General features: G+C 38.0%; 1 long non-coding RNA gene and 1 pseudogene across 2 annotated transcripts in view; one reads left to right on the top strand and one right to left on the bottom strand.

The window, feature by feature from the left end:
- The window catches only part of LOC311617601, a 1,043,820-nt gene that overhangs the window by 940,807 nt on the left and 75,243 nt on the right, over window positions 1-27,770 (top strand). The gene's annotated exons all lie outside the window — the stretch shown is intronic.
- LOC311617376 (GPN-loop GTPase 1-like) lies at window positions 216-21,955 on the bottom strand (annotated as a pseudogene). The gene is made up of 2 exons: window positions 21,894-21,955; window positions 216-844 (listed from the first exon to the last, which is right to left on the bottom strand). The product of its transcript is annotated as a GPN-loop GTPase 1-like (transcript).

Here is a 27,770-nt window from a genome sequence, read left to right as displayed (position 1 = left end):
GGATTGATCTGAGTCAGGAGATTTCCCCAATAAGAGAAACTCTGTTATTCTGAACAAAATAATTATTTACTAGAGGCCCAGCACATGACTGAAATCATGTGAGGAAGCACCCTGCCTCCCACCTCCTCACATGGCCACCCTCACATGCCTCATTGTGCATGCAGCCTCCTGCAGATCGGTTGTTATGGTGTGATGGCGTGATGACCACTAGCATATTACCTGTTTATTCTGTAGGATAGTAACCATAATTGGAGGTAAGTATAGTTCCTTTGCAGAATTCCAAACTTTTGGACTTCTGGAAAGTACTCATTGTTTCTCTTCCAGTACTGTGCCATTGGTATTGCATAAAATTCTGGAACACTGGTGGATCATGGCTTTCCTCTCAATATCATCAGTGTTACTCTCTGCTTCCTCTTCCTCTTCATCCAAGTTTCCCCTGGTCAGGTTCAGGTCAGAAGGGTCAGACACAGGAGACAAACCATATGTCTCAGTTCCTGTGTCCAAGGCTACAGAGCCCAAATCTTTCCGAAAGCGCTCAGGTTGTTCTTTCTGCTGATATGGCTTTGTTCACAAACCAGCGATTTCTTTGGATGTCCATATTCAGAATGACAGTACCTTTCATATTTTTCCACAGCACCAGTGACTTGTAAAAAGAGTTAATTTAAGCCTGTACCCAGAAGAGTAAACACACCTACCACCCTGAATGAGCTGTAAATCTAAGACCAAGCTCACTGAATGACCCAGGTTATTGATGTAGGTAGTCTTTTGATTCAAGGCATCTTGGTGGTCCTCCAAATCTTCACTCATCCCATTGCAAAGCTGTGCTCAATGATGCCAGTTTATTCTTGATTGCAATGAAAAGGAGCTTGGTTTTGTACATGATGCAGGGCCTGGGTGATGACTGTCCCAGAAACTGGCCACGTGAATACTTTAATCTACCCAGGTGTGTCAATCAAGACATATTTAGACATGTTAGAGTCCTTCTCAATAAATTTCATCATTGATAGAGCATGAAGGGACCTGAAGATTATGAGGCTAACCAAAATAAGCCAGTCAGAGAGAGACAAGTATCATATGGTCTCACTCATATGTGGAATCGAATGAAGAAAATATACTGTTGAACAAAATAGATCCAGAGACACAGAAGCATGGAACAGACTGAGGGAACGTTGAGATAGGTGGGCAGGTGGGAAGAAATCAGCCAAAGAACTTGTATGCAAATGTGTATAACATATGGACACAGACAATAGGGTGGTAAAGGCCTTGGGCGGAGAATGGGGGAGGGCAGGCTAGAAGGGGTCAATGAGGGAAAAAAGAGGACATATGTAATACTTTCAACAATAAAGATTTAATTAAAAAATAAAAATAATTGTCATCACCTGATCAAATCTGCTAGCAAAGAGATTAAGTGAGATCACTATGCCACCATTGGGCCCAATCCCATATATGGATCCTGAGTTGAGGATGTAAATTGTTTATAGATGAATCTAGATAATAAATTTCATACCAATATGGCAGGAAAGGAAACTTCATGCACTGGGGTCCAGATTGATCTCATAAGGTGGAGAGCTGTGCAGCTGTCCTGGGAGCCTCTGTACAAGGGTGGTTTTCCCAGGTCTCACCACTCCAACACCAACACGCACACAGGGGCCAAAGATGCCTGAAGTCTGGGTTCAGCTGCCACCACTGTCACCTTTCATAAGGAATCAAAGTGAACATACATGGGATTTGGACCCTTCAGTATTAATTTGAAAAAAAAAAACCTATTGTTAATATACATGCATTAAATGTTTTAAATGGAAGATTTACTCAGAAAATATGAATGAATGTTCCTGGACCAGAGGTTATTATTTCTATGTCTCTGAAGTGAAGGAATCAATTTCAACTTAGTAAACATAATGGTATATACTTTTACTTTTGACCCTCATAAATAGATCGCATCAGTTGCTTTTTTATGAACAGATCACAGTCAAAGCTTTTGAGAAGTAAAGGGGACCAGAAAACATGGGGTGACCATGCAGCAGGGTAATCCTCTGCTCTCCATCTCCTTCCAGGTTTAATGGCATTGTCAGTCTCTATAAATGTAGGTAAATCAACAAAACTCAAATCTAACTGTTCTGCAGCAAGCTCCTGATATGAAGTCATCTATAACTTCTTTGCATTCAAATAGAATGTCTCCTTTCAAATTCTCTGCTCCATTTAATAAGCTACATAGTATGTTAACTTTTTTGGTTCTCCTGAGAAATGTGTCCTGGTTGTGGCATGCTGGCATAACTAAAGAAATTTTCTTTCAAAGAGCCAAAATTTTCTAGGCTCATGGATTTATTCCAATCAGCATCCATCAACTTTTGAGTATTGGTGTGCTTTTAGGGCTGTGCCAGGCATGGTAGGAGACATCAACAAAAGAACATAACCTGACACTTGCTCTCACCAAGTTTATGATCAAGTTCAGGGGAATAAGACTAACATACACGCAACAACTGGGAAACAGTTTGAGACGTATATAATTAAGTGCTGAGTGTAATACTGGCTGTACATGCACAATACTTCACTAATTACCTCTTCCTTTATGGAAGTAATACTTAACTTCGGGGATTTCAATCACAATTTCTCTATAGGCATTCATTCTTGTAACCAGCAATTCAATTATTGCAAAGAGTTACAAGCATACCCTAGTTTTAGCAAATTATCAGTATTGTTCTCAGAAGTGTGTGTGTGTGTGTGAGTGTATGTGTGTGTGTGTGTGTGTGTGTGTGTGTGTGTGTGTGTGTGTGATATGTATTTCCCATTAAGCAATTAATTTAAATCCTGATTGTTCTGATCTCCAGGGCCTTTTGGAGGGTGCTGGATCCTCAGGCATAATTCAATTTTTTCAAATGAATTTTTTGGCAGACGGGGGTTTTAGAGCCTTGAGGGGAGAAAATTTGCTTTCTCCCAGAGAACAGGGGAGCATGCTCTCCTCTCCGGCAGGGGCACTGGCCTTCTTTACTCTTTCCAGGCTCCCTTCCTTCTCTTTTGCTTCTTTGTTCCCTCTTCCTGTCTGCCCTGTGATGATTCTCTTCTTCCCACTCAGTGTATAACCTATATAATAAAAGGCTAATATGCAAATTGTCCCCTCAACCAGGAGTTTGACCAGCAGGCAGGCTGGCCAACTGCCCATGTCCCCTCCCCCTGGCCAGGCTGGCCGGACCTCACCCACGCATGAATTCATGCGCCAGGCCTCTAACATATATATATATATATATATATATATATATATATATATATATATATATATATATATGAATGACAGATTATTATGCCTTCAGAGATCATAATAATCTGGCCATTCAGTGTATGACACTTTTCTCCTAATCTGAGTGTGGTACAAGGTACTCACTTCCACGAACTTCAGTTTTGTTTTGTTTAAATAAATAAGTGATATTCACACAGCAGGTTGAATTAACTAGCATGGTGATAAAGAGTCACATTTCCTGACTTTGAGTCCCAATTCTGCCTCTTCCTAGCTGGGTATCCCAAGCAAGCTGTGTACTGTTCTGTGATTCCAGCTCCTCATCTATAAACAGAAAGAAAAACAGTGTCTACCTCAGAGACTTCATATCTCAGAATTAAGTAAGTTTAAATAGGTAATAAATCTACAAAATTTTATAAATTAGCTTTTCTTATGTATATTAACTTGCACATAATGGACACTCTATATATATGTTATATATATATATATATATATATATATATATATATATATATATATATGGAGTGTCCATTATGTAAGCTCTTCTTTCTGTTTATTTGTACAGTTAGTAGAGGGCAGGTCACCCAAGCGAGCTACTGCTCTGCCACATCCACCAGCAATTTGTCAGAGCTAGATAGATTTCAGCCCTGCTTCACCACTCGAATGCACTATACCTACCATCAGAAGTAATACTTTCTGTGATCTGATAAATTTCAACAATATGCAATGAATATTTCTTTAATAGAGCCTTGAAAAACAGAAGAGTGGTCAAAATAGGACAAAAGCAAGGACCACCATCAAAGCAATTTTGCAATAGCCCATACTTTATAAGCTCTTACAAAGACTGTGTAATTAGGAGGTTTTGATTTAATAAAAATATTCAAGAATACTCAAACAATTTAGAATGTGAAAGTGGGCCAAATGGATTTGGGAAAACTCTGCCATTGTTCTACTTTATACAAGTCAATGGAAAATAAAATTTGGGAAAATGGATGAATAAAGATAGCTTTTCTCTGAACATACAGCCCTATCATAGTTAATAGTATTTCTCTTCTACTTAGAAGGAAGGTTTAAGAGTGCGTGGGACTATGAACACATTCTTAGATTGACTCACTTGATGGTAGAAAACTAAAAGTGCAGTCTTGGTAAGTCTTCCCCCTCCAATAACTAAAGTTTAGATGAGCAATTTATTTCCAGAATCAAACTCATCAGATGCCAAATGACTTAAATAATGATAATGATGGCTGATATCTATCAAATGCTTGCTATATATCAAGCACTGCCTAAAATATTTTACAGTTGTTAACTCACCTGATTCACTTATATAATCTCATTTAATCCTATTACAACCTAATGGGCAGAAACTATATATGTTTCCATTTTACTAATGAGAAAGTTGGTTCAAAGAGTTTAAAATAAAGTATCTAGAAAAATGATTCCTGGTAGTTAGATAGCAGGCAAGGCAACTCTAAAAGCACTTTAATTTGAACTTTGAAAGCAACTGAAATTAGGTCAGTTTTCATCAGTGAAAGTTTGGATACTCATTAATTTTTGTGAGAGCAACATTGACTTAAAATACCAACTACCTTATTTACAAAGTCATATAATTCTGATTTTAGGAAGCCAAGACTAAGAAAACACCCACACTCACACCCTCATCCAGTTTTATTTGTGCTATAGCAGATCCTTCCAATAAGTTTATTATTTGGGAACACTTTCAATACAGAAAAAATCAGAAGACAATGTAATCATTCTTTTCTTCTTATAAAGGAACAAGTGGCAAGGCTGCTTGCCAGTACATACAACAGGTACCATGGCCTTCAAATTCCTCACTGCCTTCTAGTTATCAAGAAAGTTAATTATTATCAAATCTCCGCCTCTCAAAAATGAGGCCAAAATTTACCTTGTTCCCAAGCCCTTGCCAGGTCAAATAATGTAGTACTAAAATGGCAGTTTTATTCTGAGCCAAATTCTTGATACTTTAGAGTAACACAGATAACTTTAGGAAACTATATTAAATTTAGGAGGAAAAGTTGCTATATGGACCTGGAGTAGCATGGAGGGGGACGGAAGAGAGTAAATTACTTAAGAAGCACAAGAAAAAATAGTTCAGATGATCAATGATTTCTAAGGCCACGTAATAGAGTTTGAGTAGTGTACATTAAAACATTGCTTAATGAAGAGCTAATCTAGTAAGATTGACTGCTCTCTTAGTGTTCCTACAATCTATTAGGGAGGGCCCGAAAGAGAAAATCTCATTTAAAAAAATACAAATGCTTTGAAATTGGTGTCTTACAGAATTCCTTCCATGTCCCAAACCAGTCTAGAGCACAGAATATACAGAGATATGGAGATAAGCAGAGGGAAACAGTGAAGAGAGAAGATGAATGATAAAATAAAAAAATGGATTTAAAAAAAAAAAGCAGTACTAAGAATTTTTTGTTTATAAAATAATTTAAAGAGTTCAAACTCTTATTCACATATGATTTTTGAAAATAATTTTTTCTCCCAAGCAAAATAGATATGGACATGCTTTCACAAATATTGAAGTAAAGATAATCACAATAGCTTTTACCATTCTTACAGATGGCTCTTTGGGATTTGTACATATTGATTGATATTGATTTAATTGATTGTAAAGAAATTCTAATTTATAAACTCAATTTGTTCAGGAAAATGTTAATAACCTATGCAAGAATATTTGAATGCAGTTGAATCAAAGAAGTACTTTTTAAGCCAGTTGATAATGTATGTGAAGATTTGACTATGAAATACTGAAAAATAGCCACACTAAAAAACAACAACACTCTATTTTATGCATATAAGAGTATTATAATTTATAAGGGTAGCACACAAAATAGATTACATAACACCCTTCCAAAAGCATGATTATTAAATTACTGTTTTCTAGTTAAAAAAAAAAAAAAAAAAAAAAAAAAAAAAAGCCATTGCAGCAAGGTCAACTGCCTGAATGCATGGAAGTGTGTGTGTCACATACTACACTTTTTGAACTAAAGGAAGTGCCTCTTTCAAATCAACAACTCTATGTTATCTCCTTCAGCAACAGTGATTACATTTGGAGTTTTACATCCTGGGTGCAATGAAGCTGGGATTTACTGCCTGAATAATAGATCAAAGCAAATCAGAAAGTAATTAGTTGATAGAGCAAAGGGCTGCTTATCTGAATGACTTGGTTTATGGAACATAAAGAAACAGGAAACCCTTGACTTTGCTTTTGAAATAAAGAACAGGAAAAATTATATCTAAGTGCAATTTGTCCTAGGGAGGAAATCAACTACATTTATCCTTTTCTATTGCAAATTAGATCTATGTGGTCTTTGCTACTAGCTTTCTAATCTGAAAGTCCATTTCCCTTCATTGCATATGTTTTTCTGGAGTCTGCATATTCATTTTCTGGATATTAGATACCCTATTTACCACAGCAGATGTTTGTTGGGCAAGGTTTTAACCCTCCCTTCTCAATGCAGTTTTATAGTGAAAATCACTGATAAAGGAATTGTGTGACAGACCTCACTGAGCAGATCATTACACATTAGATTTTATATTATTATTAGATAGCATATTAAGTGCCCACTCTATCATCATCATGGGTGACTGCTCAGGGGGGAGCAGAGCATTCAGCTTTAGGAGGACAGAGTTTAATTTGCACTTGAAAATGGTTAACAACAGGCTAAAAGCCTAACAAAAACACATTTAGAAAGTCAACCAGAGGGATTTTTATTTTAATGAAAAAGAATAATGAAAAGCACTCTGCAGGGAGAGCAAATTTGACAAGGTTATTTAAACATATATGTGGGCTCTAATGTTTCAAAGTGTTGTTTTTTTAAAAAAAATAAGCTTCTATTTACTTTGTGGGTTTGGGTAAGAGTTGCAGTGGCTGCAAGATCATCTAAAAAAGAGGGTAAATGGGGGGGATAAGTGGTATTCTAGAATTGTACTCCTGAAACGTATATATTTTTATTAATCAATGTCACCCCAATAAACAAAATTTTAAAAAGCAAGACTCCTTTGCCAAGTAGCAACTGAGATTAGATTGTAGGATATTTGAGCTGGATGAATATTTAGAGATGATCTAATCTGACCTCTTCATTCATTGGACATGACACTAAAGCCCAAAAATGTGAAATGATTTCCCCAAGGCCATGCAACTGAGACTAGAACTGTACTGAGAATGACCATCTGATGAGCACTTACGCAGGATATGCCTGTAATCCCTGTAACAGACTGCGAGCAAGCATTATAATTGACAGTTTACAGACAATCGGAAGCAGAGGAATTACATAATTTAGCAAAGATCACAGCTAGGAAAAGGTGAGGCACAGATTTAACCGGTATGATCCAAGGATATGCCTTAACAGCACACCCCCACCAGAAGGCAGAGCTCTCTGCTGCTTTCCACAAAGCCTTCCAGCTCCAGGGCACTGGTTTTTAGCAGGGCTAGCCAGGCTCTGTCTACCACACCTGTAATATCACCTGTTCTGAGTTGCTGATGTTATAACCCTCCCCCACCTCCCCCAATCGATATATTGAACCTACCCTAGTTTCAGTTCAGCCCCAACTCCTCTAGACATTAGATCCTATTCCCTTTGGCCCATGCCTAGGATGACCCCAGCCCCTTTCCTCCTCCAAGTGCAGCCCCTGAGACCCAAGCACAGCCCAGTGTCCCTGGTCTAGAATCAACTGAGAGGCAGTCAGATAGAAATAAAATTGACCAGATTTCAAATTCAAGGTGTAATGGAAAGTGAAGTAGAAGCTTAAGCACCATCAGGCTGGTTAGACCTCAGCAATTTAAGAACTCGGATAAAAGTTAGTTTTTTAGCCAGAGTTACTAAGAAACAGAGAAAGACTGTGACCCAAGAAAGGGAGTTGGTAAGAAGGGAGGGATCTTAGACAAATCTAGCAGCCCTGTGACTCAGCTATGATGTGTGCCACCAGATCCTAGGCTCAGTAAGAGAACATAATCCTAAAACCCATTCCAAGGTGGGGCAAAGTCTTGCTTGAGGAGAAGACTCAGAATTCAATCAGAACCAGTGCCAGCAGGGACATGCTATGGTCCCAGCAGGGAAGAGCTGGGACTGGTAGCAGCAGGGGGCATGCCTGAGGCAAGGTCTGACATTGCCAGGTCTCCCATCTGGCCTCCTTATAGTACCTTCTGTTTATCAGTCACAGTTGTTTTGTTTAGACAGAGTCTGTTTAGGTTTTGTTTTGTTGTTTTTGTTTCCAGGTACCCTTCTCATTTCTTGATGGCACTGAACAAGACAGGCACAGTCGTCCTGTCCCATAGGCCCTTTGCCTGGTCAACCCAGTATCCTTGTGTCAGATATGGTCACTCACACCTCTTTTTTTTATTAATGGGAGGCACCCTGAGAAAGCTGGCCACGCTTGGTTAGTGTGCTTAGCTATGTAAAAGCCTGTAGTTCCATGTGGCTCTCTGGATAAAGTTTTTCAGAATCCCTGCTAACATTCATCTTTCATACTGCAATGTTGGATTTGGTATTCCCTTTCCATGACTTGAAATCATTCTGGGACCACAGATAGCATTCCAGGATAGACTACCTGATCCAATTTGGATTTAATCTCACCTAGTCTGGGATACAGTCCTCACTGTGCCATCCTAGTCCCCAAGGAGGGCCCTGTGATTGCCTGCAGACAAGTGAGCCTATTGCAGATGGTCAGCACTGAAAGGAACAACCTGCTACTTTCCCCCATACAAGTGTCACCTTGGTGGAGAGAATAATGTTTTATGAATTTCCCTCCTTTGTATCCCAAGTCCACCTTTTACTATCTATCAGTATTATCTTATTTTTTATTTTTTATTTTTATTTCTTTATTGATTAAGGTATCACATATTTGTCCTCAACCCCCCATTCCAATCCCCCTCCCCTATCTTGCCCCCATCCCCTATTGTCCTTGACCACTGGTTAGGCTCATATGTATGCACACAAGTCCTTTGGTTGATCTCTCTATTTTATCCCCACCCTCCCTTTGAGGTCCAACAGTCTGACCCATGGCTCCTTATCTCCGGGTCTACTCTTGTTCATCAGTCTATGTTGTTCATCATTTCCCCTAGATGAGTGAGATCATGTCCTACTGGAAATACACTTATAAGAATCAAAAGTGCTCTTTCAAGATAATACTGACAAGATGGCTCTTATCAGTATTATCTTGAAAGAGCCTTTTAACCTCTTTAAGCTTAGTTTTATTTCTTAAACTGTATATACCTCATAAGATTGTTAGGAGGAATAAATGAGATTTTTTTACAATTATAATTTCAACTGTAATGTTCCCTAGTGTATAAGGATTCTTCCAAGAAACAGAACCAATAGGATGTATATGTCATTATATTTATTAATTTACAAGAGGCCTGGTGCACAAAATTTGTGCACCAGGGAGGTAGTCCCCTCAGCCCAGCCTGCACCCTCTCCAATCCAGGACCCCTTGGGTACGTCCCTTTCACAATCCTGGACTGCTGGCTTGTAATCACTCACTTGCCTGCCTGCCTGATTGCCCCTCACTATTCCCCCCCCTTGCCAGCCAGGCTGCCCCCAAATGCCCCCTACTTGCCAGCCTGGTTGGTTCTAACTGACCCCCTCACCAGCCTCGTCACCCCTTACTGCCCCCTCTGCCAGCCTGGTCACCCCAAAGTGCTCCCACTGCCAGCCTAATTACTCCAACTACTGCCCCTGCTGACCTGGTTGCCCCGAACTCCCCCTCCCCCCAACCAGCCTGATTGCCCCAACTGCCCCCCTATGCCAGCCTGAATGCCCCCAACTGCTCTTCACTGCTGGTCTGGTTTCCACACACAGCCTACTGTTCAGCCATTTGGTCATCCCTCACTAATCCCCCTGCCATCCTGGTTGTAGGCAGCCATCTTGTGAGGGCATGAGGGTCAATTTGCATAGTACCTCTTTATTATATAGGATTAGAAGGAATTGGCTCACATGATTATAGAGGCAAGCAAGCCCCAAGAAGTGGTCAGCAAGCTGAACATGCAGGAGAGCTGATGGTTCAGTTCCAGTCTGAGTGCAAAGGTCTGTGAACCAGGAGAGCTGATGGTGTAGTTACAGTCCAAAAGCCAGCAGGTTAAATTCCTGGGAAGAGATTATGTTTCAATTTAAGTCTGAAGGCATCAGAAAAACCAATGACCCAGTTTAAAGGCAGTTAGGCAGAAAGAGTTTTCTCTCACTCAGGAGAGGGTCATCTTTTTTATTCTATTCAGGCCTTCACCTGATTGGATGGGGTTCACTCACTTCATGGAGGTCAGTCTGCTTGACTCAGTCTACCCATGTAAATGTTTATCTCACCCCAAAACACCAACATGAAACACTTAGAATAATTTTTGACTAAATATCTGGGAAGCATGTGGCCCAGTAAAGCTGACAAATAGAATTAACCTTTATTTAATTAACTTAATTATAATACTTAATAAACTCAAATATGTTAAACTTGAGCCAACTTGAGTCAGCAAGTATGTGGGAATACATTCACATATGTATTTCTAGTCTTTATGATGAATTTCTATGTAAGATCATATTATACATTTTGTAACTCAAACTCACAATTAGTGCTTCTGAAAACTGCCATTAACATGGCACATACTATAAAATATGGAAGCATCCAAAAGAAATTTAAGAAATTATATCCTAGCAAAACTAATTTTTATTCTTTGGTAAACTGACTGAGAATTTAATGAAAAGAAAACCAGTATGTCTGTAGTATGAAGTTTACAGAGACAGAAAAATTCAGCTCTCAAAGAAGGAATACCCCTAGTCTATTAAGTTCCTCCTATTTTGAGTAAGATCTAATCATAGCACACTATATAAGTGACCTAGTAGGTATGAATTTCTCAGATCTTTCAAAAAGCTTTTTAAGTTTCCTTGTAATAGATTATGAAGGAAAAGAAGTCATTAAGGGCAAAGGGCAAAATACTGCCAAGAGTTGCTTTTGAAAAGCTCTGGAAGAAGACTTAGGGAACAGCCGTGGCTGAGAGAAAAGTTAATAATTCGACACACAAAGGTTTGGCATTGATTCTGACATTGTTCAATATAGCCTGTTCATAAAACGGAAGAGAAACTGGGAGATGAGTTACTAGATATACAGTCTAACGGCTAAGCCTGCCAATGACTCTGCTTGAGGGAAGTGAGGAAATCAATCAAGAGCAGTGAAAGTTATCATGTGGATTCAGTGCTTTGGAATTGTATTAAAAATAAAAGCACTTGAAATTTAATGTATACCAATAGTCAGACCAGCATAAATTAAGTTTTTCTGAAATCTCTTGAGAAGTGAACTGGTTAAAGGAAGATCTAATCTCAACACAAATCGAATAGACAGGAGACAAGAAGAGAACGCAGTTATAAACCAGTTCTTCAAATAAGAAATGTAACAGGTTATGTATGAATTTCTATCAAACTATAGTACCAAAGACAACTTCTTATGGACTTTAAAAACGTTTGATATTCTTTGATTTCAATTTGAATGATTCAATTTGAAGTTGGATGCAGGGAGAAAAAAAATAATTGCATATTGAGAAACAAAGTAGTTGGTGTAAAATCATACTGGATTAGTGTTACTGGTTGGGATTGTCGGATGTTCTCATTAGCTTGCATTGCTCGGCCTTACCATCCTATGGCACAAATGAATTCACATTAGCATTGATATACACATGTCCAAGGTTTTACTTGCATAACTGCCTCAAAAAAGCCAGTGTTTCCTGCACTGCTGGATTTAAGACGAGCATAATTTATTTCCTGTTTTATTTTTGGTTTGTTTGCCTTTTATTTTTTAAATCAAACTTCCCTTTGGTATCTTCTGTCACCGAGCCAGGAGAAAAGCACACATCACCACTAGGACTGGTGCCTTGATGCTGCACCAGAAACCTACATCCCTAAAGTCCCTTGAGCATTTCTTCTGAAACTATTTAAGACTGTCAAATTACAGTGGGGAGGTTAGGGAGATAAGAGATCAACCGAAGGACTTATATACATGCATATAAGTACAACCAATGGACACAGAACTCTGGGGAGGGGGACATGTATGGGAGGGGAGGCAATGGTATATGTACAAAGATAATAATTTAATAAAAATAAAAAAAGAAACTGTTTAATCCTAATGCACTTCTGCAATGCCCTGAGTCTTTATGCTAGATTTTATTTTCCAAAACTGGCCAGAGCATGGCTTTTGGTCCCACATGTTCTTCCAGGGTTTTGCCACTACCCCATTGAGAAATAAATTCTTCTCTCCCTCGCCTTGAACCTGGGCAGCTTATGTCTGCCTCATACACTGGAGAAAGGCAGAAGTGATGCTCTGTGACTTCAAAGTCTGGAACACAGAAAGTATATAGCTTTCTCATGGCTCCCCCTTTAAGACCCTGGTGCTTGGAGCCCAGCCACCATCTTGTGAGGAATCACAAGGTACCTGGAGAAGTCACATGTTTTCATCAGCAGCCCTGGCTAAGGTGACAGCCTACAACCAGCATCAACTGCTAGATGAGTGAAAAGAGAGACCTTCAGATCATTCAAGTCCCCACTTTTGGAGCTGACACCAAGTTGAGCAAGCAATGAATGATTTCTGCCAAACCCTGCCCAAATTGCAAAAATGTGAGCCAAAGAATTGCTGTCATTGCTTTAGGCCACTATTTTGGCATGGCTTATTCTGCAGCATTACATAGCTAAAACAACCCATCCTTGTCAGAACCACACATAATTCAACGTAGAACTGAGGAAAATATCAGTGTCCCCAATTCTATGTGGACCTTCAAACATAAGTTCCAAACATAGGCCTGTCCAAATACTAAACATTCTTTCATGACAACAAGCCTCTCAGCTTTTGCTTTAGGCCCTTCTTAATAAGAAGCAGCTGAAGGTCCTTGGCCAGGCACCATGCTGACATATTCATCTTACTATTTCTCCCTGAGGAACATTAATCCTAAACTTCCTCCTAGGAGATTCTTCCCTTGCATGAATTTTGACTCATGTAGTCAGATGCTGGAGATTAAGGGCAGAGGTGAGGAGCTGGTCCATAATTTTAGATGAATAATCAGATCCACTCAAAACCCCACTTCAGACCCAACCCTACTTTCACTACTTTTTATAAATCATCTCTGAGAGAGAAACTTTCTAAGAGGCTGTAATTTCATTCTCTGTCTTGGTAATGTCATTTTTTATGAGATAAAGTGATCAGGAAATACAAGTAAGAATAAAAGAGATATGGAGGAGAGAAACTTTCTTGTGAGGAATATACTTTGTGAGAGTGGCAAGGCTATATAATATAAAAGAAAACCAGGAATTTTAGTAGCCCTTTAGAAAGACTCTCATGCTACCAACCTAACAGTGAGGTAATGTGGAAGGGTTATAAAAAATAAAAACAAAAACTCTTTATGTTTTATTAAACTAAGATAAGGCAGCAACTAGAAGATCCTACCCTAAAGAGCTGAAATGTGATCAAGAAGTGAATAAATCTCTTACAAAGAAATGAATGGGATCTTAATCAGGTGACAAACTGTAACTCACTCCACCCTGCATGACTGTGTATGCCCTTTATGGCAGACAACTTGCCAACACAAAAATCACTTTCCAAGGTGGGTGACTGTGATATCCAGAATTTGAAGAGTACAATAATTTTATGTTTTCCTTTTCTTTAATCTAATGTTACTAAGCAATAAAAATAGGAGAGATGGGGGCGGAGCTTGAAGATGGCGACCGAACAGATGGACTTGTTCTGACCCCGGTCCCAAAACAGATAGAAGCAACATCTGAGTCGCTCAGGGAATGTTGATTAGCAGCTAAGGGGCAGCGGATCACTCTAGGAAGGTAAGGAAGTGTCCGCTGGACAATTTTTCCTGACCAAGCGGCCAGCACTCCCGACTTCTCCCGGAGCTCCGGGCTCAGCGCAAAGGCGGCGCCACCCTACCAGGAAGGGAGCAGCTTCTCTGAGGCCTGGAAAACCCACAGCCGAGGAGTCCATCGAGCACCTGTGGCGCCCCGATCGGAGCAAGCGGGTGGATTCAAGGAAGCTCTTCAACCACCCACAGAAAGGTCAGAGTTTGCGTGGCTAGGCTGAGAGTTCAGGCTGCGATAGCGCCATTGCTCCAGCGAGGCCCCGCCCCCAGAGCGGCCCTGAGTGCGCCACCAGGAGCGCCGCAAGGCCCGGCCCCAGTGCGGCCCAGAGCACCGCGCCCCGGAGCGCCGCGAGGCCCCGCCCCCAGCGCGGCCCTGAGCACAGCGGCCCCAGAGCGCCCAGAGGCCCTGCCCCCAGTGCGGCCCTGAGCGCTGCGCCCCTGAGCGCCGCGAGGCCCCGCCCCCAGTGCGGCCGTGGCCCCGCCTATATTGTAGCCCAGGAGAGCTGCGAGGGCCCGCCCCCAGAGAGAAAGAGGGCCAGAGCAACCAAAGTCTGGGAGGTCAAACCAGTAACACTGACACCTAAGGGCTGAACTACAAACTGCCTTTTTTTTTTTTTTTTTTCTTTTTTCTTTTTCTTTTTCTTTTAATTAATCAAAAATAAATAAATGGACACAAATAACTAAGATATAGCCTGCCTAAAATTAAGGACTACCTTACAAAACTGAGGTGCAGTGGAAAGCTGGGAACTGCAAGACTCTCTGATCCAAGAACCAGGCATACCAAATACAATAACAGAGGAAGTGATTGAACTCTACTGGACAATTTTATGCTAATTATACTATTCTTTATTTTATTTTCATTTTTTACATTTTTTATTTAATTTTCATTTTTACATCTTTTACTTCAGAAACGATTTTTTTTCTTTTTTCCTTACTTGATTTTACCTTTTCAATTATTACATTTTTCAATCTCTATCTTCACTATTACTACTGCTATTTTGCAATTTTTTTTTTTCTTTTTCTTTTCCTCCCCAGTACCATTTTACTTCGTCTTTATTTTACATTGGGAGTAACCTTCATTCTATTTTAATCTCTACTATAGCATCATTCAACCCTATCTCAATTCGACCTTTACCCCATCACTCTCTTACTAAACTTTAACCTTTTAGTCTCCAGTTTATCCTATCCCTTTCCGGCTTTAGTTTTTCCTCTATTCTTTCTGTATACCCCCTGCTAAAGCTCTCACTATACTCATAGATCTAAGTTCCAACCCCTGATACAAGTGTATAAATATCACTCTCTGCACTATATTAACTAGTTAAAAAAAAAAAAAAAAAAAACACAAAAAAAAAACGGTTCTACTTTCTATCCTTTTCTCATTGTTTGAGTGAAGGTTGATTATTGTGAATATTGGTGCTTTTCAGTGAAATTGTTATGCTTATTCCAGTGTTGTTATTGTTGCTTTGTATTTTTTTTTAAATCCTCTGTTTTTGTTTGTTTCTTTGACTTCTGTATATCATAACCTTACTTAATAATAGTGGATATTGTATTGTAGTTTGTATTAATCTCCAAGTATTGTTACCGGCATTGGCTGGGCTCAGTGGTTGATCTATGGCAATTTTCTCCACATATATATAGTTTGTTTCCCATTTTTTTAGTTTGCTTCTTCTCTCTCTCTCTCTCTCTCTCTCTCTCTCTCTCTCTTTCTCTCTCTCTCTTCTTTTTCTCCCTGTTTTCTAACTTCATTTTGTCATTACTTTATTTCTTCTTTGACTTTTTTTTTTTTTAATTTTTCTTTATTTTATTTTTACCTTCCTTCCTTCCTTCTCTCCTATACCCTAATTTGCCTATCGCTAGGGGTTACCTTTATTAGAGGTTATTAATATTGTAAATACATTCCTGTTAAGTGCCTCTCGTGTTGTACATGGTAGTGTTGTATTTTGCACCTATAAATTAACGCAAGAGAAAGAACACCACATAACCAGACATCCTGAAAAGAGATACCATGGGAAGACAAAGAAACACCCCACAAATGAAAGAAAAGCAGGCATCACCAGAAAAGGAAGTAAACGAGCCAGAGGCAAGCAGCCTACCAGAGCAAGAGTTCAGAATAATGATTATTGGTTGGCTAAAAAGAATGGAAGAGAAATTTGACAATAACCAAGAAGAAATGAGGAAGAACCATCAGGAATTGAGGAAGAACCAAGAAGAAATGAAAAATGACATCGCTACCATGAAGAACTCAATAGAAAGCATCAAGAGTAGACTAGATGAAGCGGAAGACCGCATCAGTGAGCTAGAAGACAAGATGGAAAAAAATACCCAATTAGAGCAGCTTCTAGAAAAAAAGATTAAAAAGCAGGAGGAGAGCCTACGGGAGCTTTGGGACATTACAAAACAAAATAATATTCGAATAATAGGGGTTCCAGAAGGAAAGGAAACTGAGGTAGACGTGGAAAAAGTATTTCAAGAAATAATGACAGAAAACTTTCCTGAGATAGAGAAGAAAAAACCCACACAAATCCAAGATGCTCGCAGAGTCCCAAGCAAAATGAATCCCAGAAGACAGACGCCAAGGCACATTATAATTAAAGTGGCAAACAACAACGACAAAGTAAGAATCTTAAAAGCAGCCAGAGAGAGACAGAAAGTTACTTACAAAGGAACCCCCATCAGACTAGCAACTGATTTCTCAACAGAAACATATCAGGCCAGAAGGGAATGGGATGAAATATACAAAGTCATGCAAAGGAAGGGTTTGAATCCAAGAATACTGTACCCAGCAAGACTATCAATCAAAATTGAAGGGGAAATCAGGAGCTTCACAGACAAAAAAAGACTGAAGGAATTTATCTCCACCAAACCAGCAATGCAAGAAATGCTAAAGGGTCTACTGTAAAAATAAAGAAATAGGAATTGAAGAAGGAACATGGGTATAGAATAAAAATGCCATCAAATGAGTACCTATCAATAATAACCTTAAATGTAAATGGATTAAATGCTCCAATCAAAAGACATAGGGTGTCAGATTGGATAAGAAAACAAGACCCTTACATCTGTTGCCTACAAGAAACCCACCTCAGAAAAAAAGATGCACACAGACTGAGGGTGAGGGATGGAAAAAAGTTTTCCAGGCAAATGGAAAGGAAAGAAAAGCTGGGGTAGCAATACTTATATCTGACAAATTAGATCTCAGAGTGAAGGACATAACAAGAGATAATGAAGGTCACTTCATAATACTAAAGGGTACAATCCAACAAGAAGAAATAACCCTGGTAAATATATATGCACCCAATACAGGAGCGCCCAAATACATAAAAAAACTGCTGGAGGACATTAAGGGAGAGATTAATAGCAATACAATCATAGTAGGAGATTTTAATACCCCACTGTCACCCTTCGACAAATCATCTAAACAAAAAATCAGCAAAGAAATATCAATCCTAAACGACTCACTAGACCAGATGGAATTAATTGACATCTTTAGAACATTCCACCCCAAAGCCACAGAATATACATTCTTCTCAAGTGCACATGGGACATTCTCAAAGATAGACCACATTTTGGGACATAGGCAAAGTCTATTCAAATTCAAGAAGATAGAAATCATATCAAGCATCTTCTCAGACCATAGTGGCATAAAACTGGAAATTAATTACAATAAAAATAATCCAAAGAAATCAAATACATGGAGACTAAACAACATGCTATTAAACAAGGACTGGGTTACCAGAGAAATCAAGGAAGAAATTAAAAACATCCTGGCAACAAATGACAATGAAAACACAACAATCCAAAATCTATGGGACACAGCAAAAGCAGTTTTGAGAGGGAAGTTCATGTCCTTACAAGCCTATTGCAAAAAACTAGAAAAAATGGTAACAGATGAACTAACTCTACAACTCAAAGAGTTAGAAAAAGAGCAACAAGAAAAGCCCAGTGTAAGCAGAAGGAAGGAAATAACAAAAATCAGAGCACAGATAAATGACATAGAGACCAAAGAAACAATACATAAGATCAACAAAACCAAGAGCTGGTTCTTCGAAAGGATAAACAAGATTGATGGACCTCTAGCCAGGCTAACCAAGAAACAAAGAGAGAGGACCCAAATAAACAAAATCAGAAATGAAAGAGGTGAAATAACAACAGACCCCACCGAAATACAACAGATTGTTACAAAATACTACGAACAACTCTATTCCAACAAACTAAACAACCTGGAGGAAATGGACATATTCCTAGAAAAATACAAACTGCCAAAACTCAATCAGGAAGAATCTAAAAATCTCAATAGACCAGTGACGTGGGAAGAAATTGAAACCGTCATCAAAAAGCTTCCAGCAAACAAAAGCCCAGGGCCAGATGGCTTCACAGGAGAGTTTTACCAAACATTCAAGGAAGAACTAAAACCTATCCTCCTCAGACTATTCCAAAAAATCCAAGAGGAAGGAACACTTCCGAACTCCTTCTATGAAGCCAACATCACCCTAATACCAAAACCAGATAAAGACAACTCAATGAAAGAAAATTACAGGCCAATATCCCTCATGAACATAGATGCCAAAATCCTCAACAAAATTCTAGCAAATCGACTCCAGAAGAACATCACAAAGATCATACACCATGACCAAGTAGGATTTATTCCAGGAATGCAAGGATGGTACAATATCCGCAAATCAATAAACGTGATACATCACATAAACAAATTGAAAGATAAAAATCATATAGTCATATCAATTGACGCAGAAAAAGCATTTGACAAAATCCAACACCCTTTCCTGTTAAAAACTCTTAAAAAAGTGGGAGTACAAGGATCATACCTCAACATAATAAAAGCTATATATGATAAACCCACAGCCAACATTATACTCAATGGGCAAAAACTAAAACCATTCCCTCTAAGAACAGGAACAAGACAGGGATGCCCACTCTCGCCACTCCTGTTTGACATAGTTCTGGAAGTACTAGCCATTGCAATTAGACAAGAGGAGGAAATAAAAGGCATCCAAATTGGAAAAGAAGAAGTAAAGTTATCCTTATTTGCAGATGACATGATATTGTACATAAAAAACCCAAAAGACTCCATTAAAAAACTAATTGACTTAATAAATGAATTTGGCAACGTAGCAGGATATAAAATTAATGCCAAGAAATCCATGGCATTTCTATACACCAACAGTGAAACTACAGAAACAGAGGCTAAAAAAGCAATTCCATTCACCATCGCACCAAAAAAATTAAGATACCTAGGAATAAATTTAACTAAAGAAATAAAGGACCTATTTGCGGAAAACTACACGACACTGAAAAAAGAGATAGAGGAAGATGTAAGGAGATGGAAGAACATACCATGTTCATGGATTGGTAGAATCAACATCATCAAAATGTCCATACTTCCTAAAGCAATCTATAGGTTCAATGCACTCCCCATTAAAATACCAACGACATATTTCACTGACCTAGAAAGAACTCTCCAAAAGTTCATTTGGAACAATAAAAGACCCCGAATAGCCACAGCGATTCTGAGAAAGAAGAGTAAAGTAGGAGGGATCTCAATACCAGACTTCAAACTATACTACAAAGCCACTGTTCTCAAAACAGCCTGGTACTGGCACAAGAACAGACAAATAGATCAATGGAATAGAATTGAGAACCCAGATATCAACCCAAATCACTATGCTCAATTAATATTTGACAAAGGAGGCACGAATATACAATGGAGTCAAGACAGTCTCTTCAATAAATGGTGTTGGGAAAATTGGAAAGACACATGCAAAAGAATGAAACTAGATCACCAACTTACACCATTCACAAGGATAAACTCAAAATGGATACAGGACTTAAACATCAGACGGGAAACCATAAAAATACTAGAAGCATCCACAGGTAGCAAAATCTCAGACGTATGCCAAAATAACTTCTTCACTGATACTGCCCCTAGGGCAATGGAAGCTAAAGAGAAAATAAACAAATGGGACTACTTCAAAATAAAAAGCTTTTTTACAGCAAAAGAAACCATCAATAAAACAACAAGAAAGCCCACGGTGTGGGAGATCATATTTGCAAATATTACCACTGATAAAGGTTTAATCTCCAACATTTACAGACAGCTTATACAACTAAATAAAAGGAAGATGAATGATCCAATTAAAAAATGGGCAATGGACCTAAACAGAATATTTTCAAAAGAAGACAGAAGGAAGGCCAAAAGGCACATGAAAACATGCTCAAAGTCACTAATTATCCGAGAGGTGCAAATCAAAACAACAATGCGGTACCATCTCACACCTGTCAGAATGGCCAACATCAACAAATCAACAAACGACAAGTGTTGGCGAGGTTGCGGAGAAAAAGGAACTCTCGTGCACTGCTGGTGGGAATGCAGACTGGTGCAACCACTGTGGAGAACAGTGTGGAGTTTCCTCAAAAAACTGAAAATGGAACTCCCATTTGACCCAGTAATCCCACTTCTAGGAATATATCCCAAGAAACTAGAAACACCAATCAGAAAGGATATATGCACCCCTATGTTCATAGCAGCACAATCTACAATAGCCAGAATTTGGAAACAGCCTAGGTGCCCATCAGCAGATGATTGGATCCAAAAACTATGGTACATCTACACAATGGAATACTATGCTGCCATAAAGAAGAAGGAATTCTCATCATTTGCAGCAACCTGGATGGAATTGGAGAGCATCATGCTGAGTGAAATAAGCCAATCAACGAAAGAGAAACACCACATGACCTCACACATCGGTGGATGATAAAGATCTTTATAAACTGATGAACCAAGAGACAGATATAGAGAAAGTAAAGCAACAGGCAGACTGTCAAATTACAGTGGGGAGGGTAGGGATATCAGGGGGAGATAATAGATCAACCGAAGGACTTGTATAAATGCATATAAGTACAACCAATGGACATAAAACTATGGGGAGGGAGGGGATGTGTGGGAAGGAGGGAGGGGGGCAATAAAAAAAAATCAAGAAAATATGTAAAAAATAAATAAATAAATAAATAAATAAATTAAAAAAAATAGGAGAGATGAAGATTTATATTTAAAATAAATACAAATTTGCAAAACATACATAAATATACTGGTCTATAATAGCTCATAACTCCTTTTTAATACTTTCATTTTAGACTATTTTTGTCTTTATCACTTCTAAAGTATTATGAGAGTTTTAATTTTAATATCTAATTATAGCTGATAATAAGTGTGGTTTCCAATTATTTAAAATTCAATGGAGCCAGTTGCTGTACTAATTGTTATAAGTATCTCACTTCATTCTCCTAGCAGCTCTTGAGATAGATATTATTATAATTTATTATCTCTAGACCAAAAGTATATCTCATAGCTCAATATCCCTCGGCAGGTAGACTAGTCATCTAAGACAGATGTTTGACTTCAAAACTTAGGTGGGACTCCTGAAATAAAATCCTCCTGCAGACACGAGGACTGCAGCATCAAAACAGACTTCACATCTTAGTTGGGGAAAAGAATAAAGAAGACACTATAGCTGAATTCAATTCTGATTTTTCCTATTTTTTTCCTTCCTTCCTCCTAGAACAAAACAAACAAACAACTCCCTGCCCCCCAAAAAAAAATCCAGCTCTCTTCTCTCTCCCTCAGTCACCACCACCACACATTCTGCCTCCTCAGTGGTCCCAATTTTCCTGTATACAACAGGAGTGCAATCCAGCACTTAGGATTTAAGGGGTATCAGGAAGAAGAATTTAGTTATAAAAAAGGCAAAAACACAAGAATATGACTCCCATGCCAACAGTCACCACAACCACAGGCCTCAAAATTCTGCCAGCCTCCAGCCTTCTCTTTTGCTGTTTTATTTTCTTAAGAAAATATTCAAAATGTGTTTAAGCCAATGCAATGACACTGTATTTTTCTTTCCTCTTTAAAAGGTCAAGGAATTGGATTTTAGAAAAGGAAGTAATGGTAGGTGAATTCCAAATATAGACACATCTAACTGGTGTGGGCAGAAAGGACATTCCAGTCTGTCAGGAACTCAGCTCTTGGGTTTATATATCAGCAGTGCCAGACATTGAAAGCTCAATGTGCCTTTTGCACTCTATCAGGATGACCATTGTATCTTAATGTTATCTATTAGAACAATTTATTTTTAATAGGCCATATGTTTTAATGATTGAAAAGTATATTATTTCATTTGCTCTCAGGCATCATTTTCAGTGTAGCTGATTTAAATCTTAGAAATACACAAATAAAAGAATATTAACCTAAAACCTCGATGGAGTTTTTTTGGGTTGTGAGTGAGGTTGATTGTTTGCTGAGAGTGATAATAATTCCCATGAACCTTTGCAAGGCAACTTTGCAGCTCTTCCCATCAAGAGGAGACATCTATATTCTCTACATTTGTATCTATACTAAATGTATGGCTTCATTAACCAAGAAAATGCAGCAAAAATAATGTTGTGCAAATTCTAAGCCTATGCCACAAAAAACCTGGCAGTCTCCTCTTTAACTCTTGAGAATAAAACCTGCCACCATGAAAAATAGCTCAGGCTGGTCTACAGAATAATGGGATCCTTTGGAGAGAAAGGTCCAAGCTATCAGCCATCTCAGACATAGAGTAGATGAGGACTAGGCTCTTCAACTTCAGTGCAGCAGACCACTCTGAGTAGTGCCAGACAAGAGCAGCCTACACAATCCACAGCCAAACCTCAGAACCATGAGAAATAATAAAACATTGTTATAAGTCACTAAATTTTGGAATGGTTTATTATCCAGTAATGGATAATCATTACAATAGATTAAATTCACACACACACACACACACACACACACACACACACACACACACAAAGTTCTTATAGCTTAATTATACCAAGTAAGTCCCCCAAATTAATATACTCTTCTATGTAAGTAGGTCAATAAGCATTCTTGTTCAGTGTCAGATATAGATCAGATACTAGACCTTATTCTTATCAATATTAATAAAGAAATGACATTGATAACTTAGCTTTATGTTAATTACCTTGCCTTAAAGATTTAGTTTATCATACATCACATTTTGGCTTTAATAAAATTACTTTTTCTCTCTAAAGCCTGAAAAAAAAGGACAAGAATGTCATATTTTCCCACATCATTCCAATGGCTAAAAGGGATAACCCCTTATTCTTTCAAATCCCATCCTAAGCCTAAAAGCTTTGACTCAAACTCCAGGTGGGTTAAAATTTAAAACCTATAAAATAAGAAAGACAATTCTGTAAATACTAAAGAGAAAAAAAATAAACTTGTATGGAATCTAATTTACAATCCATTCACATTTGAGTTGACTGTGTCACTTAGGTAAGAACTAAACTCAACTTTGAAGGGTCACTGATTCAATGTTTTTTAAATGCTATTTTTAAACCACAGATATTTTCTTTTCTTCCCTTATGCTTTATTTTAGTCATTACCAAACAAGTTAAAGACTTCCCCAGCTTAATAATAATTTGGTTAAAAAATATTATATTCAAATATTCAGAATTTTGAGTGGGAGTACAATTTTATTTTTCTTTTCATAATCTTTTGCAGTTGTGTGATGGTAAATGTCTAATCAGTCTTCAAGAAGAAGAAAGTTGTTCACACACATACATTCATATTTTTCTATGAGTTTTAATGATATAAAAGATGTATAGTACACAATTTACAAAAAGAATGAACTATTGTTTATTACTAGAGGCCTGGTGCACAAAATTTGTGCACTGGGAAGGGGGGGTCTCTTCAGCCCTCATGCATCCTCTCACACTCCGGCAACCCTTGGAGGATGTATGACTGATGGCCTTAGGCCTGCTCCCTGCAGTGGGATCCTTAGCACTGCAATGGAGGCATGAGAGGCTCCTGCCACTGCCACTGCACTCACTAGACATTATCCTGGCTCAGGGCTTCTGGCTGAGCGGTTCTTCCCTTGTGGGAGCTCACTGACCATCAGGGGCAGCTCCTGCATTAAGCGCCTGTCCCCTGGTGGTCAGTGCACATCATATAACCAATTGTTCCATGTTCCACTGTTAGGTCAATTTGCATGTTAGCCTTTTATTATACAGGATAAATTCTGTGCAGTCAGTTGATTCTCACAGGATGCTTTCATTAATTTTTACCAAAGGTTTTTGGTTTTTTGTTTTCAATCTTCAGTCAGTCAAAGGTCATAATTTGACAAATGGAGTTGCATGACAATCCAGTAATTCTTATCCCAATACATTTGTTGTCATTAAACATGGTATGTGATCTGTTCAAATTCTCACATCTCAGATTTAGCACACTTTTAAGTTTAATATTCACTGTTAATATTTTTTCCTCACTTCCATAAGCCTAGAAAATCAACAAAATAATAAATCTAACTTTATCATAGTATTTGCTGATTTCCAATGTGCAAATGTTCTCTCCATGGCTGACTTCAGTCTACAACCTTGACATCATTAAATTCAAAGTTAGAAAGATGTGTGTACTAGCACACCATTTAATAGCATTTCTACTTTCAAAGTGTCAGTAAGCTTAAGAAGTCATTCTAGGCTTTTGTGCTCAGTGGTTGAGCATTGACCTATGAATCAGGAGGTTATAGGTTTGATTCCAGGTCAGGGCACATGCCTGGGCTGCAGGCTTGAGACCCAGTGAAGGCTGTGCAGGAGGCAGTAGATGGATGATTCCCTCTCATCATTGACATTTCTCTTCCTCCCTCTCTGAAATCAATAAAAATGTGGGGTTTTTTTAAGTCCTTAAAATAATTAGAAAATGATGAGATTTTATAATTTAATACCTTTGTTTATAGTATAATCTATTTAATGTTAACTTTATGTAAAGCCAGTTTATAAAAGCTTATGCATCTTTGTGAACTGCATCAAGCATATAGTATTTGAGTACTGTTGAATGGAGGGTGTTCTTTTTGTTTTAGTTTCTAATGAAACAATTTCTCACTAAGGCTATCTCTGTAACAAACTTAAGCTTGAGCAGAAAGAAACAGGACAAGAAAACTAAATTTAAAGAAATAATATTTACAGGCTTGTATATCATGAAATTATTTTTACTTTAACCTCTCATATTCCTATTTCCTTATCCTATTCTTTGTGTATATGAAAAATAAACAGGTTTTGACACATATAAAAATTTACTTTATCATAAGCTTAATATCAATTTGACTATGATAGTTATAGTGCTTAAAATGCAGTCTTATTTTTTTACTATCCAAAGTAAAAAAGTCTAAATTAGATAAAAAGAAGGAATTTGAATTTAAGAAGAAGAATGGTATTATAAAGAGGGTGGGGGAAACCTTTAAAGCAATTGCAATTTATTTCAGTAAGCATGTTCACTTTAATCTAGGCACAGTGTACATCCAGGCAGTGGTCATTCCTCAGAGAAGCAGGCTCCAGACTAACACAACATGATTCCAGAAACTCTTGTACTCTCCTTCCACCTGATCAGATTGAAAACACCCTCAGTTCCTGACCCTGGGCTCCAGGACAGTGGCTGTTGAGATGAATGCCTTCTGAACTCTAGAACTGTTAGCTATGCTCAGAACTTCTAAACAACACATTACCACCTTCAGCAGCCCACTTGGTGCTAAAGTATGCAGAGAATGCTCTCTCCTGTGTTTGTTGTACAGACTTTCAGAATCTCCATTAAGACAGCACATATTCCAAAATGAATTTCTACACTTGTCTCTGGTTAAGTTTCTGCATGATAAGCTAAGTGCTGATTTTAAGTAAATTCCTTTATTTCCCTCGTTTCTTTGGCTACAGACACATAGTTTCTCTGGGATCTTAGAATGTAATATGCTTTTTGTACTTAAAAGTCATTTATGGCCTTTCCTTTAATTTTCTGTGTTTCAGTCTTTGTTTTAATAATCCCCCTTCCTAGACTATCATCTCTCTGAAAAAAGAGGCAGTGCCTTATTCTTTCTCCTGCCTTGTGACTGTTCATAATCTATGTTCTGTAGGGTAACCTATGGGATTTACATAAGACAAGTGCTGAGGTTATGTCTTCTAGTTAAAATTTTCACAAGACTATAGAAAAAACAAAACAAAACAAAAAAAACTAATTTGTTCCCTTTATGTCTAGGTAACACAAGGAAATCAATAAAGAAAACAAATCTTGTATTTGTTTAAAGGACATCTCCCCATAATTAATAGTTGCTATGCTTTGTTTTGTTTTTAATTTATTTCAGAGAGGAAGGGAGAGAGAGAAATCGAAAAACCAATGGTGAGAGAGAATCACTAATTGGCTACCCCCTACATGCCCCACAATGGGAATTGAACCTGCAACCTGGGCATATGCCCTGACCGGGAATTGAACAGTGACCTCCTGGTTCATAGGTAGATGCTCAACCACTGAGCCATGCTAGCTGTGCTCATTTTTAAATTTGACAAGAAGTTGAAGCACACTATCAGGCACCAGGAATTGCCAGCAGTCAGTTAGCAAGTATCAAAAACAAAGTTAGGAGAAAGCATAAACCACCATTAGTAACAAATTAATTTAGGTAGATAAGTTTTAAATACCTTATATGGCAAATAGTTACAGTTCAAAAAGTACACTAAAAACTTTGCCTCTTCCCCTTCACCTTGTATTCTTTGTCTTTTTCTTTTTCTTTCTTTTTTTTTTTTTTTTTTTAAGGAAGAGTGCTTTCTATATATGCTTGTCTCTTATAAGAAGTGCTGAGGACACAAAGATTAGTGAAATATTACTCCTACTTTGAAAGAGCCACAATCAAATGGAAAAAAATAATGTCACCCTTGATTGGGGGAAAACCACCAACATTTCTATGTCAAGACAGGAGAAAGACAGCCAAAATGCACTGAACATTTACTGTGTACTAGACACTGGTTGTGCTCTTTGTGCATAGTATCTCACTTGCTACAGTGCTTATTGGGCACCACACATTGTGTTCCTTTATATGCCTGAGGGTCTTATCTTCTCAGTGGCTTTATAGATTCCCATCTTTAAATTATTTATGCTGCCATATCACCTTAGCGGAGTAAGTACAATCTGGGTAAAACATTTTTTAAATTAAATTTTATTTCCTAGTCTTTAAAGAATTGCCTCTTTGACATTTTTTAAGATTTTTTCCTTTATTTGTTTATTTCTATGGTTTCTTTATCAATCATATTAAAATTCTTCTTTTAAAGCCTATAATACCCCATCCACTTTATATACACTCTTAGTATATGTATATTTATATGTATTTTTATGTTCTATCTACCATGACCCTCTAAAAGTAAAGACATTATTGATTATATCTACTCATTCTTCCTCTAAATATTTTTTCATATTTCAAGTTCAAACAATACTAAATAACAAAATATTTAAGGGGAAGTTTAATGCTTATGTGATTGTATTACATCGGAAGTATTACAAGATCATTTAGTCAACTTTTGCTGTTACAGTAATCTTTCATACCAAACTCCCCCAAACTCATTGACTTACATACACTAGTATTTACTTTTCTTGCTGATTGTTCTATACGTTGATTGATTCATCTCTTGGAATTGAACTTTGGATTGTCAAGACTTCCCCAGAGATATTCAGTCTAGATCATTCTAGGTTAAAGTGATAATGGCTTCCAAGAGTGTGTTCATTTTGTTTTTTAATTATAGGTCAGAGGAGTAAAAGAGTAAGCTCTAAGATCTCTTAGGGCCTTAGCTTGAAATCAATACTCTGTCACATCTGCC

This window comes from Pipistrellus hanaki (assembly GCF_964339955.1).
Source record: "Pipistrellus hanaki genome assembly, chromosome: 2".
In the NCBI taxonomy this organism is placed as follows: domain Eukaryota; kingdom Metazoa; phylum Chordata; class Mammalia; order Chiroptera; family Vespertilionidae; genus Pipistrellus; species Pipistrellus hanaki.
Note: the sequence above shows the minus strand (reverse complement) of the source record. Positions and strands in the feature narration are given on the sequence as shown.